Below are 15,923 nucleotides of genomic sequence, written 5' to 3' on the forward strand. Positions count from 1 at the left end.
AAACCTTGCCAAGTGTTTTCTGTAAAGGTCGGAACCCCCTCCCTCAACTCCGTATTCCTCTAATGTCTCGTCAGGAGAAACACTTAGAAATGTGGATGAAACACAATCGCTAAGCTTTAAAGCGCCATTTGACGCACAACGCATCGTTTTCTCAGGATTTTATAGGAGGGTCGAATAAAGATGAGAGACTTATGAGTACTTTAGCTGAAAGACGTAACCACCTGCCTCAACTCCATGTACCCATAAACCTCTCATTACAAGAAACGCAAATTCATGTGAGTGAACAACAATTGTAAAGCTTTAAAGCATCGTTTTGATGCACAACGCGTTGTTTTTGCGGGATTTCATGTGAGAGTGAAATTAAGCTGAGAATCTTGAGAGTAATTTTTCTGAAAGACACATACATCTGCCTCAACACCTTGTGCCCCTAAACCTACCATTACAAGAAACTCAAATTCATGTTAGTGAAACAAAATTTTAAAGTTTTGAAGCGTCGTTTTGGCATATAACGCCTCGTTTTTCCAGGATTTCATGTGAGGGTGAAATGAAGATAAGAGTCTTGGGAGTACTTTCTCTTAGAGACTTAACCACCTGCCTTAACGCCTTGTACACTAAACCTCCAATTACAAGGAACCCAAGTTTATTTGAGTGAAACACAACTTGGAGGCTTTAAAGCGTCGATTTGATGCACGAGGCGTCGGTTTTCTAGGATTTCATGTGAAAATGAAATGAACATAACGGACTTGGGAGTACGTTATTTTAAAGATGTAACCATCTGACTCAACTCCTTGTACTCCTAAACCTCCCATTACCAGCAACGCAAATTTATGTGGGTGAAACTCAATTGTAATGACTAATGAAGTCCTGGAAATCCTTAAAAATATTTGCTTCGGACTTCCAGGGAACCCTGAAAATATTTCCACATAAAATGAAGACTTAAAGAGTCCTAGTTTGTCTTGCAAATATTTTTACAAAATATTGTCTTCAAGAGTCCAGAGAAGCCACGAGAATTCTCTTAAAATATGTAAACTTTAAGAATCGTAGATTAGTGGTTTATAAATTATTAGCTTTAAAAGACCTGGATAGCCTTGAAATTATTTAAAAAAAACCTTCGACTTAAAGAGTTATGCATTGCTTCGAAAACGCCCTTTCAAACTGTAGTCTTAAAGAGTCCTTGAAACCCTTAAAAATATTCTTGAAAAAAATCAAGACTATGGGGATCCTGAATAGCCTTGAAAATATCCTTTCAAAATATCGACTTGTCCAGTCCTTGGATGTCTTGAAAAAAATGCTTGAAAAATTATGTTGTCCAAAATATTAAATTCTAAAGTCCTACAAACTATAGTCTTGAAAAGACCTTGAAACCCTTGCAAATATTCTTGAAATAAATGAATAAATGGTGGATAAAATAAAAACCGACCAATAGAGTGTTTGGAAATATTCTTAAAATCGTATGTTTTTCAGAATATTGGATTTTGAAGACGTGGATAGCCTGGAATATATATATATATATATATATATATATATATATATATATATATATATATATATATATATATATATATATATATATATATATATATATATATATATATTTTTGAAGACGTGGATAGCCTGGAATATATATATATATATATATATATATATATATATATATATATATATATATATATATATATATATATATATATATATATATATATATATATATATATATATATATATATATATATATATATATATATATATTTGTGTATCGTACCATCGCTCATTTCCGTCATACTGGTAGCGTCAAGAAAGTGAACGGAAGAAAACAGCAACATCAGCAGAAATGGTTCGAAAAGTAAAGAAGCGACTTGATCGAACGCCGCGTCGCAGTGGCCGAAAAATGGCTCGTGAGCTGACCACATCGCAATATTCCATTCGGCAAATATTGAGAAATGAGCTCAGGGTAAAGCCATTGAAATTCCAAAAAGTGCAAGAACTTACACCGCAACAGAAAGAAAATAAACTCAAAAGAGTTGCTTCACTTGGCCGAAAGTGGTGAACTGTCAAATTTGGTTTCCTCCGATGAGAAAACATTTGTTATCCAGCTGTTTGTAAACAAACTAAATGATCGTGTTTACTTGCCAAAGAGGTCAGCTAAAAATGTGCACCTTCGGTTGGCCTCCAGAACCCAAGCGCTGGCCATGGTGCTGGTGTGGGCCGCAAAATGTCCACCAAAATCTCCGGATACCAATCCGTTGGACTATTGTGTCTGAAGTATTTTGGAAAGCAAGGTTGGCACTAAAAAATACCAAAGTATCGATCACCTCAAGCAAGCGCTTCGCCGGGAATGGGCCAAAATGCCGCAGAGCAACATTCGGGCAGAGTGTGACGGTTTCATTGGCCGTTTGAAGGCCATATTCGTGCCAAAGGTGACCAATTCGAACAAATCTAAACCTATTCTAAAATTAACAAGTAAAAAAGCTGTAAGTTCGGCCGTGCCGAACTTTTAATACCCTCCACCATTCGGTACAAATTTGGCAATTTCCAAAAAAAAAAATCCGTTTAAAATTCTGTTAAAATCTTAAAAATACCGAATGCCTATACGACGACGTAGACCTGCATAGGCAACTTTTGTCATAAGTTATTACAATATTTAAATGCGAAACTTGAAGAAAAATCTGTTTATAATGTAGCTAAAATCATCAAAATACCGAATATAGTGGGTACCGTTATATGGGGGCTATACGAAGGCGTGGACCTGCACAGACAATTTTCTGGCATGGGCTGAAGTTTCCATTACGAACTTCAAATACCAAATTTGAAACGATTCCGGTAAATAATGTCGTTAAAATCATCAAAATACCGTATATCGGGGGGTACCGTTATATGGGGGCTATATGATTACTTGGACCTACATGGCCCATTTACGAACTTAACTTGCCTACTGGCAAAATACACATGTGTGCAAAATTTTAGTCTTCTATCTCAATTTGTTCGAAAGATAGCGTGATTACAATAGATAGACAGACAGACAGACAGACGGACAAACAGACAGACAGATAGACGGACGTGGCTAAATCGTCTTAGAATTTTACGCTGATCAAGAATATATATACTTTGTTGGGTCTGACATGAGTATTTCGAGGAGTTACAAACGGAATGACAAAATTAATATAGCCTCCATAGTATGGTGGAGGGTATAAAAATTATTATAATTATTTATCTCACCCTGAAAATATATCAACTTAGAGAGTCATGCATTGCTTTGAAAATATCTTTACAAAAAAAAACAGTCGAACCTTGGCAGCTGCCTATTTTTTGAAAAATTCCTTCAATACAATTCCATTTAAATTTTCATTTAACATTCGAACCGAAAAAGGCAACTAAACAAACTAAACAACCTTTCAAATTGTTTTCATTGTCAAGAGCGTACCGAAATGTGGAGAGAACATTGAACTAACAAAAATATCACTAGATGGCGCCACACGTTAATATGATGGTTGATGTAATTGCTAAATACGGGTTATTTTTCAAATAGCATTGCCAGGTGCAAAATTTTAAATTAAAGAAAATACTGAAATAACGGCAAACAAAAGCTACTGAATGGAGATGAATAAAAAGGATATTTCAAGATTTTTTTTTTTAAATAAAAATTATTAAAAAATGTCTAAAATATTTATTGTTGAAAGGTCTGCATAAATTGTGAAGACTTAGAAGAAGCCTTTCCATTTGTAAAAGATTTGGTCTTTATTCTTCCCAAAAGGGTTTTTTATACCCTCCACCAATCTATGGAGGGTATATTAACTTTGTCAATCCGTTTGTAACTCCTCGAAATATTTATAATAGACCCTACAAAATATATATTTTCTGGATCATCGTAAAATTCTAAGACGTTCTAGCGACGTTCGTCTGTTTTAATCGCGTTATCTTTCGAACGAATTGAGATAGAAGGCTAAAATATTGCATACATACATAGCTTACAAGTAGGCAGGTTAAGTTTGTAAATGGACCACGTCGGTCCACGTTTTCGTATAGCCCCCATATAACGGTTCCTCCCGATATTTTCATGATTTTAGCGACATTATTTACCGGAATTATTTCAAATTTCGTATTTGAAGTTCGTATTAGGTCCTACAGACTATGACTGAAAATTGTCAGTGCAGGTCCACGTCTTCGTACAGGCCCCATGTAACAGTACCTCACGATATTCGGTATTTTGATGATATAAGTGGCATTATTCGCCGGAATTGTTTCAAATTTGGCATTTGAAGTTCGTATTGGATACTACAGCCTATGACAGAAAAATGTGTGTACAGGTCCTCGTCTTCGTATAGCTCCCATATAACAGTACTTCCCTATATTCGGTGTTTTGGTAATTTTAGCGACATTATTCACCGGAATCGTTTCAAATTTGGTATTTGAAGTTCGTAATGGAAACTACAGCCTATGACAGAAAATTGTTTGTGCAGGTCCACGTCTCGTATAGCACCCACATAACGGTACCTCCCGATATTCGGTATTTTAATGACTTTAGCGACATTATTCATCGGAATTGTTTAAAATTTGGTATTTGAAGTTCGTAATGGATACTACAGCCTATGACAGAAAATTATGTGTGCAGGTCCAGGTCTTGGTATAGCCCCTATATAATGATACCTCCCGGTATTCGGTATTTTGATGATTTTAGCGACATTTTTCGCTGGAATTGTTTCAAATTTTGTATTTGAAGTTCGTAATGGACACTGCAGCCTAAGGCAGAAAATTGTCTGTGCTGGTCCACATTTTCGTATAGCGCCCCATATAACAGTACCTCACGATATTCGGCACTTTGATGATTTTAGCGACATTATTCACCGGAATTGTTTCAAATTTGGTATTTGAAGTTCGTAATGGATTCGACAGCATATGACAAAAAATTGTCTGTATAGGTCCACGTTTTGGTATAGCCCTCATATAACGGTTCCACCCGATATTCGGTATTTGGATGATATTAGCGACATTTTTCACCGGAATTGTTGTTGAATTTGAAGTTCGTAATGGATACTACAGCCTAAGAGAGAAAATTGTCTGTGCAGGTCCACGTCTTCGTATAGCCCCCATATAATGGTATTCCCGCGATATTTGGTACTTTGATGATTTTAGCGACATTATTCGCTGGAATTGTTTCAAATTTTGTATTTGAAGTTCGTAGTAGATACTACACACTATGACAGAAAATTGTCTGTGCAGGTCCACGTCTTCCTATGGCTCCCATATAACCGTACCTCCCGATATTCGGTACTTTGTTTAGCCACAATATAACCTCCATATATTCGGTATTTTTTCATTTTTTTCAAGTTTTGCATTTGCAGATTCTAATGGCTTATGACAAAAGTTGTCTATGCAGGTCCACGTCATCGTATAGACCCTAATAAAATGTCTACATTCGGTATTTTTAAGATTTAAAACAGAAATTTTTAAGGATTTTTTTTTATTGAAAATTGCGAAATTCGTTCCAAATGGTGGAGGGTATTCCAAGTTCAGCCCAGCCGAACTTACAGCTTTTTTACTTGTTTTTCGTACTATAAAGAAGGTTTTCTATCTGCTGAAGGTAGGCCTCTTCTACGTCTTTAAAAAAGCTCTTCTATTGATAAAAGTCCGGTATAATTTTTGAAGACCCCAAAAAGCTTTTCAATTTCTAAAAGATTCTGAGTGCACTTGGAATTTGATTTACACACAAGTTTTTTGGATAATATCAAGATGGTTTTCTATTTTTTTAGAAGACTTGCAATAAGTCCTTCTGTTATTCAATACCTCCCCAATATTCCATAAAAAAAATCCACACGTTTATTTAAAAAAATAATTTTACTTTTTTTACCTTTTAAAGGCCTTTGAGGCTTAAACTCGTTTTTGTAAAAAAAATAAAACTTAAAAAAAGCATTGATTTTTAAGGAAGCTTTTTTTAATTTTTTTTCAGAACCCTACCTAGACATGTAATCGTAATTTTTTAAGCCTTTTTAACCTTCAATTGTGATTTTTTCAAATATTTTTGGAGCTAATATATTATTAAAAAAAATTCTATTTTTTAGAAGACTTGCAATAAGTCCTTCTGTTATTCAATACCTCCCCAATATTCTATAAAAAAAATCCACACGTTTATTTAAATTTCATTTCATTTTTCCATTTTTTTTTTTTTTTCAATAAAAAGCATTTCAATAATCACATCATAAAATTTTTGCCAAATTCATAAAAAAAACCGCTCACAGAATTGCCACTGCATTTTTTTTTTCATTTTGAGAAAATACCAACCCCCCCAGCAGGTGGCTAATGAAGTTCCTGGCCCCGTGTATGGACCATGTTCTATTAATTTCGGACCACAAATCATGGCGGTGTTAATTACCATCATGCCGGATAAATATATAAATCAAAATAAATAATCCAACTAAGCGAACGAACAAATCAGCTATTAAATGCCAGCCAATGAAGCAAAAGTGATGCGATTTAATGGCCTACATTTTAACCAGCCATTTGTGGTGAGTAGTTTTTTTTTTCGATTTTAGTTGAGGAAAGGTGGGGCTGCGATGCTCTACATTGTTGATAAGTAGTTTAGGGTATTTTCTTGATTTGTTGCTGTTGTTTTTTCGCCGTTCATGGCAAATAAATAATTTGGTATTTGTTTTGAATTACGAGCATGTACGTAGATCGAAGAATTTCCTTCCAAATGATTTGGTAGTTTTTTATTTCGAAAATGACCGGGAAAGAGGTCGAATTTGATGTTTGCTATTAATTTAGAGATTTCTTTGATTTGTTTATTTTTTAGTCTTTAAAGTTTATTTTTTAAAATGATTTGTGTACTTAGCATAGTAATGGGATAGGTTTTGAAAAAATATTTTGATATTTTTAGAAAAAGTTTCAAAGGTTCTTTTGGACCCTTAAACTTGGAATTTTTTCTTAAGATCTCTAAGCCTATAAACGTAGATTTCTTTTACAATTTTATGGAAGTTTTCTTGAAATGCACTTGAGATCTTATTTTTATTTATTTATTATTATTTTTTATTTTTTGCAGAACCTAAAATTTTCAAAAAAATTTTTAATTTTTTTAAGAAAAAATATCTTTTGGCCGTGAATGCATTTAAAAAGTGTCTAAAGTTCATGTTAGCCTGAAAACGTGGTCTCATTTTGAATTGTGTTTTTTTAGAATTTTTTCTAGAGCCCAAATTTTGAGAAAATATTTTTACTTTTTAAAGGCCTTTTGAGGCTTAAACTCGTTTTTGTAAAAAAATTAAAGCTTAAAAACGTGCATTTTTTTGGGAAAAAATTTTGAAGGCATTGATTTTTTTAGGAATCTTTTTTTTTTTAATTTTTTTCGGAACCCTAACTAGACATGTAATCGTAGTTTTTTAAGCCTTTTTAAATTTTAATTGTGATTTTTTCAAATCTTTTTGGAGCTAAAATATTATAAAAAAAAATAATTGTTTAAGAATTGTTTCTAAAGCACTTCTAGGCTTTTTCAGCCTCCATTTGTATACCCTCCACCATAGTATAGAGGGTATATTAAGTTTGTCATTCCGTTTTCGATATATATATTTTAGACCCCACAAAGTATATATATTCTTGATCAGCATAAAATTCTTTGTCGATTTAGCGATGTCCGACCGACTGTCCCTCTGTCCGTCTGTGGAAATCACTCTAGCTTCCGAACTAAATGATATTATAATTGATAAAATTTTACTCAAATGTATATTATATCTGCAGGACTTTTGGTATTGAAAATGGGTCATGTAGGTCCACGTTTTCGAATAGCCCCATATAACGGTACTTCCCGATATTCGGTATTTTGATGATTTTAGCGACACTATTCACCGGAATTGTTTTAAATTTGTTATTTGAAGTTCGTAATGGATACTACAGCCTATGACAAAAAATTGTCTGTGCAGGTCGATCGTATAGCCACCATATAAACATACCTCCCGATATTCGGTATTTTGTTGATTTTAGCGACATTATTCACAGGAAATGTTTCAAATTTGGTATTTGAAGTTCATAATAGATACTACAGCCTAAGACAGAAAATTGTCTGTGCTGGTCCACGTCTTCGTATAGCCCCCATATAACGGTACCTCCCAACATTCGGTATTTTTATGATTTTAGCGACATTATTTACCGGAATTGTTTCAAATTTGGTATTTGAAGCTCGTAATGTATATGTCAGCCTAAGAGAGAAAATTGTCTGTGCAGGTCCACGACTTCGTATAGGCCCATATAAAGGTACCTCCCGCTATTTGGTATTTTGATGAATTTAGCGACATTATTTACCGGAATTGTTTCAAATTTGGTATTTGAAGCTCGTAATGGGTATGTCAGCCTAAGACAGAAAATTGTCTATGCAGGTCTACGCCTTCGTATAGCCCCCATATAACGGAACATCCTGATATTCGGTATTTTGATGATTTTAGCTACATTATTCTCCAATTATTTTTTTTAATTTCGCATTTGAATGTTGTAACGGCTTATGACAAAAGTTGCCTGTGCAGGTCCACGTCGTCGTCTAGACTTTGGTATTTTTAAGATTTTACAGAATTTTTAACAAATTTAATTTTTTTTGAAAATTGCCAAAATTATTCCAAATAGTGGAGGGTATTAAAATTTCGCCCAGGCCGAACTTACAGCTTTTTTACTTGTTTAATATTTTAAAGTGCTTTTAAACGGACATTTTTAAGGGTTTACATGGGAATTTTTAAAGGCTTTACATGGAGATTTTTTTTTTGGAATTTTTAGGAGCTTTATGTTGTAATTTTTTGAAAATTATTAAAGATTGAAGAGTTTATTGATTGATTCATTAAAGATTTTTAAAGGTCTATAAAGCTGAACTTTTAAGGACCTTTAAAGTATAATACCTTAAAAATTTTTAAAGACTCATAAATGTAGTTTTTAAATTAATGTTGCATTTAATGGTGGTTTAAAAGATTTTTTAAGACTTTCAAGTGGACAAATTTTAAGGGACTTTCAATTGATGGATTTTTCAACTGGGGTTTTGTACAAATTTTTAAAGTCCTTAACGTTGGGATCTTTAAAGCCCAGCGTACGTAGATTGTTTTAATTTTTAAGATTAAAATTTTTTAATGTTTTTTTTTTCAAGGGCCTTTTAATGGTGATATTTTACAGATTTTTTAAAGGACTTTTGTTAAGGTCTTTAAAAAAGCTTTTTAAGCAATTTTATGGACCTAATATAACTTTGAACATGAAGCTTTTCTATAATTTGTAAAGCCTTAAAACATGATTTTTTTTTTAATTTTTAAATGCCATTAAATATAATTTTTTCTTTCTTTAAAACAAACTCGTTTTACAATAATATTCCTTTAAATATTTTTTTAATTTAAATTTTTATTCATTTTTAATATTGATTTTCTCCCATGGTATTTGGTATATTATATTAATTTTCTCCCATGGTATCCCTTCATCCATCAGGTTATTGCCATTCTCCAAGAATGTTTTTTCCACAAATCAATGACGTCATAAAATTTTCAGAATTCTTATTTTAATCATTTTCCAAACTGCCGTCAATGTCTGACGACTTCTTTTTCCACCAAAACAAAATGTGTTAAGTGTTTTTTTCAGACACACGCACTCGCACTCACAAATCATTGGACGAGAGTATTTTCAACACTATTTCATATTCATCGATTCCCAACGGCCGAAAAAAAATATGAAACAAGCGATTTTCTATAGATTTCCAATAAGTTTTCAAATAAATATGAATTTTGTGTGTTATTTTTGGTAACACTTTATTTTTTTTTTTTTGGTTTTTTTTTTTTTGAATTTCTGAAAATTTTTATTTTTGGCCATGGTCCATATGTCTGCCGTTTGCATGTTTGATGGCCTTTATTATATTTTTGGGATTATTTTTAAATACTGTTGTTGTTGCTGTAGTATTTTTTTTTTTTTTTTTCAAAAATTATTTTTAAATGCAATTTTTATGCACTACATATTCTAATCAAAATATGTTTGTTTAGAATTGATTGGTATTGAAAAATAAATGGTGCATTTTATTGGTCGAAAAAAATTGAAAAATTAAAAAATTGTTATTATTGGAAATGAAGTGGAAAAAATTGTTAATTTTATGAATTTGAAGAGAATTTTGAGATACGACACCATTTAAATTGTGATGTGTAATTTATTTCTAGCTATCGTTGTAGTAACACTAGGGGACACTGGAGGCTCTGTTCATTAGATTTAAAACGTTAGGAGCGAGAAGCAATTTAAAAGACAACCTAAAAATTCCAGTAAAAAAATTAAAAAACTTTTTTCGAAGATATTAAATATCTTCATTTAGTTTAATAGTCATCTTAAAAATTCCAGAAAAAAAAATTGAAAAAAAAAATTGAAATTGAAAATTAAGAAAAAAATTGAAATATTTCTTTGAAAGATTTTGGTTTGGAATTTTTAGGATGGCTATTAAACTGAATTATAATATCTTTTTTATTCAATTTTTTCACTGGCATTTTTAGGATGGCTATTAAATTGCATCTCTTTCCTGGCCGGGCCGAACTTTAAATACCCTCTAACATTTGAAAAGAACTTGGCAATTTTAAAACCAAAAAAAAAAATTGGTTAAAAATTCTGCTACAATCTTAAAAATGCCGAATGTAGCCATTATCTTAGGGTCTATTAGACGACGTTGACCTGCATAAACATAAGTCATAAGCTATTACAATAATTAAATGCAAAACTTAAAAAAGTCGGTATATTAGGTAGCTAAAATCATCAAAATACCGAATATCGGGAGGTACAGTTATTTGGGGGCTATACGAAGACGTGGATCTGCACAGACAATTTTCTGTCATAGGCTTTAGTATCCATTACGAACTTCAAATACTAAATTTGAAACAATTCCGGTAAAAACTGACGATAATATCAACAAAATAACGAATTTCGGGTGGTACCGTTATATGTGAGTTATACCAAAACGTGGACCTGCACATATAATTTTCTGTCATAGGTGGTAGTATTCATTACGAACTTCAAATACCAAATTTGAAACAATTCCGGTGAATAATGCCGCTAATATCATCAAAATACCGAATATCGGGAGGTACCGTTATATGGGGGCTATACGAAGGCGTGGACCTGCAGAGACAATTTTCTGTCATATGCTGTAGTATTCATTACGAACTTCAAATAGTAAATTTGAAACAATTCTGGTGAATAATATCGCTAAAATGATCAAAATACCGAATATCGGGAGGTACCGTTATATGGGGGCTATACGAAGGCGTGGACCTGCACAGACAATTTTCTGCCATAGTCTGTGGTATTCATTACGAACTTCAAATACCAAATTTGAAACAATTCCGGTTAATAATGTCGCAAAAATCATCAAAATACCAAATATCGGAAGGTACCTTTATATGAGGGCTATACGAAGGCGTGTACCCGCACAGATAATTTTCTTGCATAGGCTGTAGAATCCATTACGAACTTCAAGTACCAAATTTGGAACAATTCCGGTGAATAATGTTGCTAAAATTATCAAAATACCAAATATCGGGTGGTACCGTTATATGGGGGCTATACGAAGGCGTGGACCTGCACAGACAATTTTCTGTCATAGGCTGTGCTATTCATTGCGAACTTCAAATACCAAGTTTGAAACAATTCCGGTGAATAATGTCGTTAAAATCATCAAAATACCGAATATCGGAGGGTACCGTTATATGGGGGCTATACGAAGGCGTAAACCTATACAGACAATTTTCTGTCATTGGCTGTAGTATCAAATACCAAATTTGAAGCAATTCCGGTGAATAATGTCGCTAAAATTAACAAAATACTGAATATCGGGAGGTACTGATATATGGGGCCTATACGAAGACGTGGACCTGCACAGACAATTTTCTGTCATAGGCTGTAGTATCGATTACAAACTTCAAATACCAAATTTGAAGCAATTCCGGTGAATAATGTCGCTAAAATCATCAAAATACCGAATATAGGAAGGTACCATTATATGGGGGCTATACCAAAACGTGGACCTACGTGACCCATTATCAATACCAAAAGTCCTGCAGACATTATATGTATTTGAGTAAAATTTTATCAATCTACTTCATTTCGTTCGGAAGCTAGAGTGATTTCCACAGAGAGACAGACGGACAGACGGATAGTCGGACGGACATCGCAAAATCGACGTAGCATTTTATGCCGATCAAGAATATATACACTTTGTGGGGTCTAAAATGTATATTTCGAGGTGTTACAAACGGAATGACAAACTTCATATACCCTCCATACTATGGTGGAGGGTATAAAAATGTCAACATCACAAGATCCATCAAAGGTCATTTGAAGCATTAATAATTCGTAGTAAAAATTAATATTCCAAATTTTTCAAATTCCTAGACTAAAATAGTTTTTAATTATTATATTTTTTTTTGAAACCATAAAAATCTGTCCTTCCAAATATTAGCATACCAAGGCTTATGGCCGATACTATTTTGCTCTTAAAACATATAAATGTCAAAGTAATAAAATTTTGAAATTTATAATTTATATAAAGAATTCTATTTTTCGCACAAACTATTTTTTTTCGCAACGCGAAATTTGTTTGTTTAGAATGCAAAAAAAAGAAAATAAATATTGATTTAAGAAAATTTTTTCGAATGCAAAAAATCCAAAACAAATATTTATAAAATCAAAAATCAAACAAAAAACAATTAAATCTCTTTGTGATTGGTTTTTGGTAGAGTCATGGCACCTCATATTTGCCTCTTTATTATTATTAATATTTTTTTTTTTTTTTTTGAAATATTAATGAAGTCTTTTTAATTTACTACCAATTAACACTTTTCTTGCTACCCAGCCTTCCAATGCTTATTTTGAGTCAAGCAGCTCACAATGTTTGGCATTTTTTGAATGCAAAAAAAAAAACACAAATTCAAAACTGTTTATTTTGTAAACAATTTTGTGGTTTTTGATTTGCAATTGTATGGTGTGTGTGTGCTTTTTTGGTAATCAAAAATAAATTTCCATCTACAACACTTTTATGGCTGTGTAATTTGAATTTTATTCTCTTGTTCAAAAGAGGAGAACAAAACTTATATTTGATTCGATTTTGGCTGGTAATTAGTTTTGATGAAGATGTAACAGCTTTTGATTGAGATTTTTTTTATTGGGAATTAGAAACATGTAAATGTTTTTTATTGAGAGTATTAAATTCATTTTTTCAATAATTACAGAAAAAATCCAACAGATTATGAAAATAGAGCTAAAAATCGGAGACACTTAAATCGACGTTGTGAAAGTTTATATCGAAACAGTAACCCTAAATAGAGGGGGTAAATTCTTTCCTCATCTACTTTTTTCGGAATTATTTTAATGAGATTCCCAGAAATCCCTGTATTTTAGGTATATATGTAGATCAAAACCCCCAAAAGATTATCGGGTTCTTAGGCTACACATAGGGATCAAAATAGAGCATTGGATTACTCCAAAAATTTTTAGCTTTAAGCCATTTTTCTTTAACTTATTTGGTGGAGGGTACCATTTGGAACAAATTTGACAATTTTCAAAAAATCCGTTAAAAATTCTGTTAACTAGGGTCTAGACGACGCATAGGCAACTTTTGGCATAAGCCCATAAAATATTCAAATGCGAAACTTGAAAAAAATTTATTTTAAGGGGGATATACCAAATTCTTCTGCCTTAAGCTGCAGTATCCATTACGAACTTCAAATACCAAATATGAAATAATTCCGGTAAATAATGTCGCTAAAATCACCAAAATACCGAATATCGGGAGGTACCATTATATGGGGGCTATACGAAGACGTGGACCTGCACAGACAATTTTCTGTCATAAGCTGTAGTATCCATTACGAACATCAAAGAATAAATTTGAAACAATTCTGGTGAATATTGTCGCTAAAATCATCCAAATACCGAATATCGGGAGGTACCGTTATATGGGGGCTATATGAAGACGTGGACCTGCAAAGACAATTTTCTGTCATAGGCTGTAGTATCAATTACAAACTTCAAGTACCAAATTTGGAACAATTCTGGAAAAAAATGTCGTTAAAATCGTCAAAATACCGAATATAGGAAGGAACCGTTATATGGGGGCTATACAAAGACGTGGACCTGAACAGGCAATATTCTGTCATAGGCTGTAGTATTCATTACGAACTTCAAATGGCAAATTTGTAATGTCGCTGAAATCATCAAAATACCGAATATCGGGAGGTACCGTTATATGGGGGCTATACGAAGACATGGACCTGTACAGCCAATTTTTTGTCATAGGCTGTAGTAACCATTACGAACTTCAAATACTAAATTTGAAGAAATTCCGGTGAATAATGTCGCTAAAATCATGAAATTACCGAATATCGGGTGGTACCATTATACGGGAGCTATACCAAAATGAGGACCTGCACAGACAATTTTCTGTCTTAGGCTGTAGTAACCATTATGAACTTCAAGTACCAAGTTTGAAACAATTTCGGTAAAAAATTACGCTAAAATCAACAAAATACCCTATATCGGGAGGTACCGTTATATGGGGGCTATACAAAGACGTGGACCAGCACAGGCAATTTTCTGTCTTAGACTGCAGTATCCATTACGAACTTCAAATACCAAATTTGGTACAATTCCGGTGAATAATGTCGCTAAAATCATCAAAATACCGAATATCGGGATGTACGGTTATATGGGGGCTGTACGAAGACGTAGACCTGCACAGACAATTTTCTGTCCCAGGCTGTAGTATCCATTACGAACTTCAAATGCCAATTCTAAAACAATTCCGGTGAATAATGTCGCTAAAATAATCAAAATACCGAATATAGGGAGGTACCCTTATATGGGGGCTATACCAAAATGTGAACCTGTACAGACAAGTTCCTGTCCTAGGCTGTAGTATCTATTCCGAACTTCAAATACAAATTTTGAAACAATTCCGGTAAAAAGTGTCGCTAAAATCATCAAAATACCGAATATCGGGAGGTACCGTTATATGGGGGATATACGAAGACATGAACCTGTACAGACAATTTTCTGTCATAGGCTGTAGTAACCATTATGAACTTCAAATACCAAATTTGAAACAATTCCGGTGAATAATGTCGTTAAAATCATCAAAATACCGAATATTGGAGGTACCGTTATATGGGAGCTATACCAAAATGTGGACCTGCACAGACAATTTTCTGTCATAGGCTGCAGTATCCATTACGAACTTCAAATACCAAATTTGAGACAATTCTGGTAAAAAATGACGCTAAAATCATCCAAATACCGAATATCGGGAGGTACCGTTATATGGGGGCTATACGACAATTTTTCTGCCTAAGGCTGCAGTATTCATCACGAACTTCAAATACCAAACTTGAAACAATTCCGGTAAAAATGTCGCTAAACTCAACTAAGTACCGAATATCGGGAGGTACAGTTATATGGGGGCTATACGAAGACGTGGATCTGCACAGACAATTTTCTGTCATAGGCTGCAGTATTCATTACGAACTTCAAATACCAAATTTGAAACAATTCCGCTGAATAATATCGCTAAAATCATGAAAATACCGAATATCAGGAGGTACCGTAATATGGGGGCTATACAAAGACGTGGACCTGCACAGACAATTTTCTGTCCTAGGCTGCAGTATCAATTTCGAACTTCAAATACCAAATTTGAAACAATTCTGATAAAAAATGACGCTAAAATCAACAAAGTACCGAATATTGGTACCGTTATATGGGGGCTATACAAAAACGTGGACCTACATGGCTACCAAAATCGACATAGAATTTTATGCTGATCAAGAATATACATACTTTGTGGGGTCTAAAATGTTTATTTTGAGGTGTTACAAACGGAATGGCTAACTTAATATACCCTTCACACTATGGTGGAGGATATAAAAATGGTCCATGTTAATCCACTTTTTGGTACA

Source organism: Musca domestica, unplaced genomic scaffold (genome assembly GCF_030504385.1).
Source record: "Musca domestica strain aabys unplaced genomic scaffold, Musca_domestica.polishedcontigs.V.1.1 37, whole genome shotgun sequence".
NCBI classification, from domain to species: domain Eukaryota; kingdom Metazoa; phylum Arthropoda; class Insecta; order Diptera; family Muscidae; genus Musca; species Musca domestica.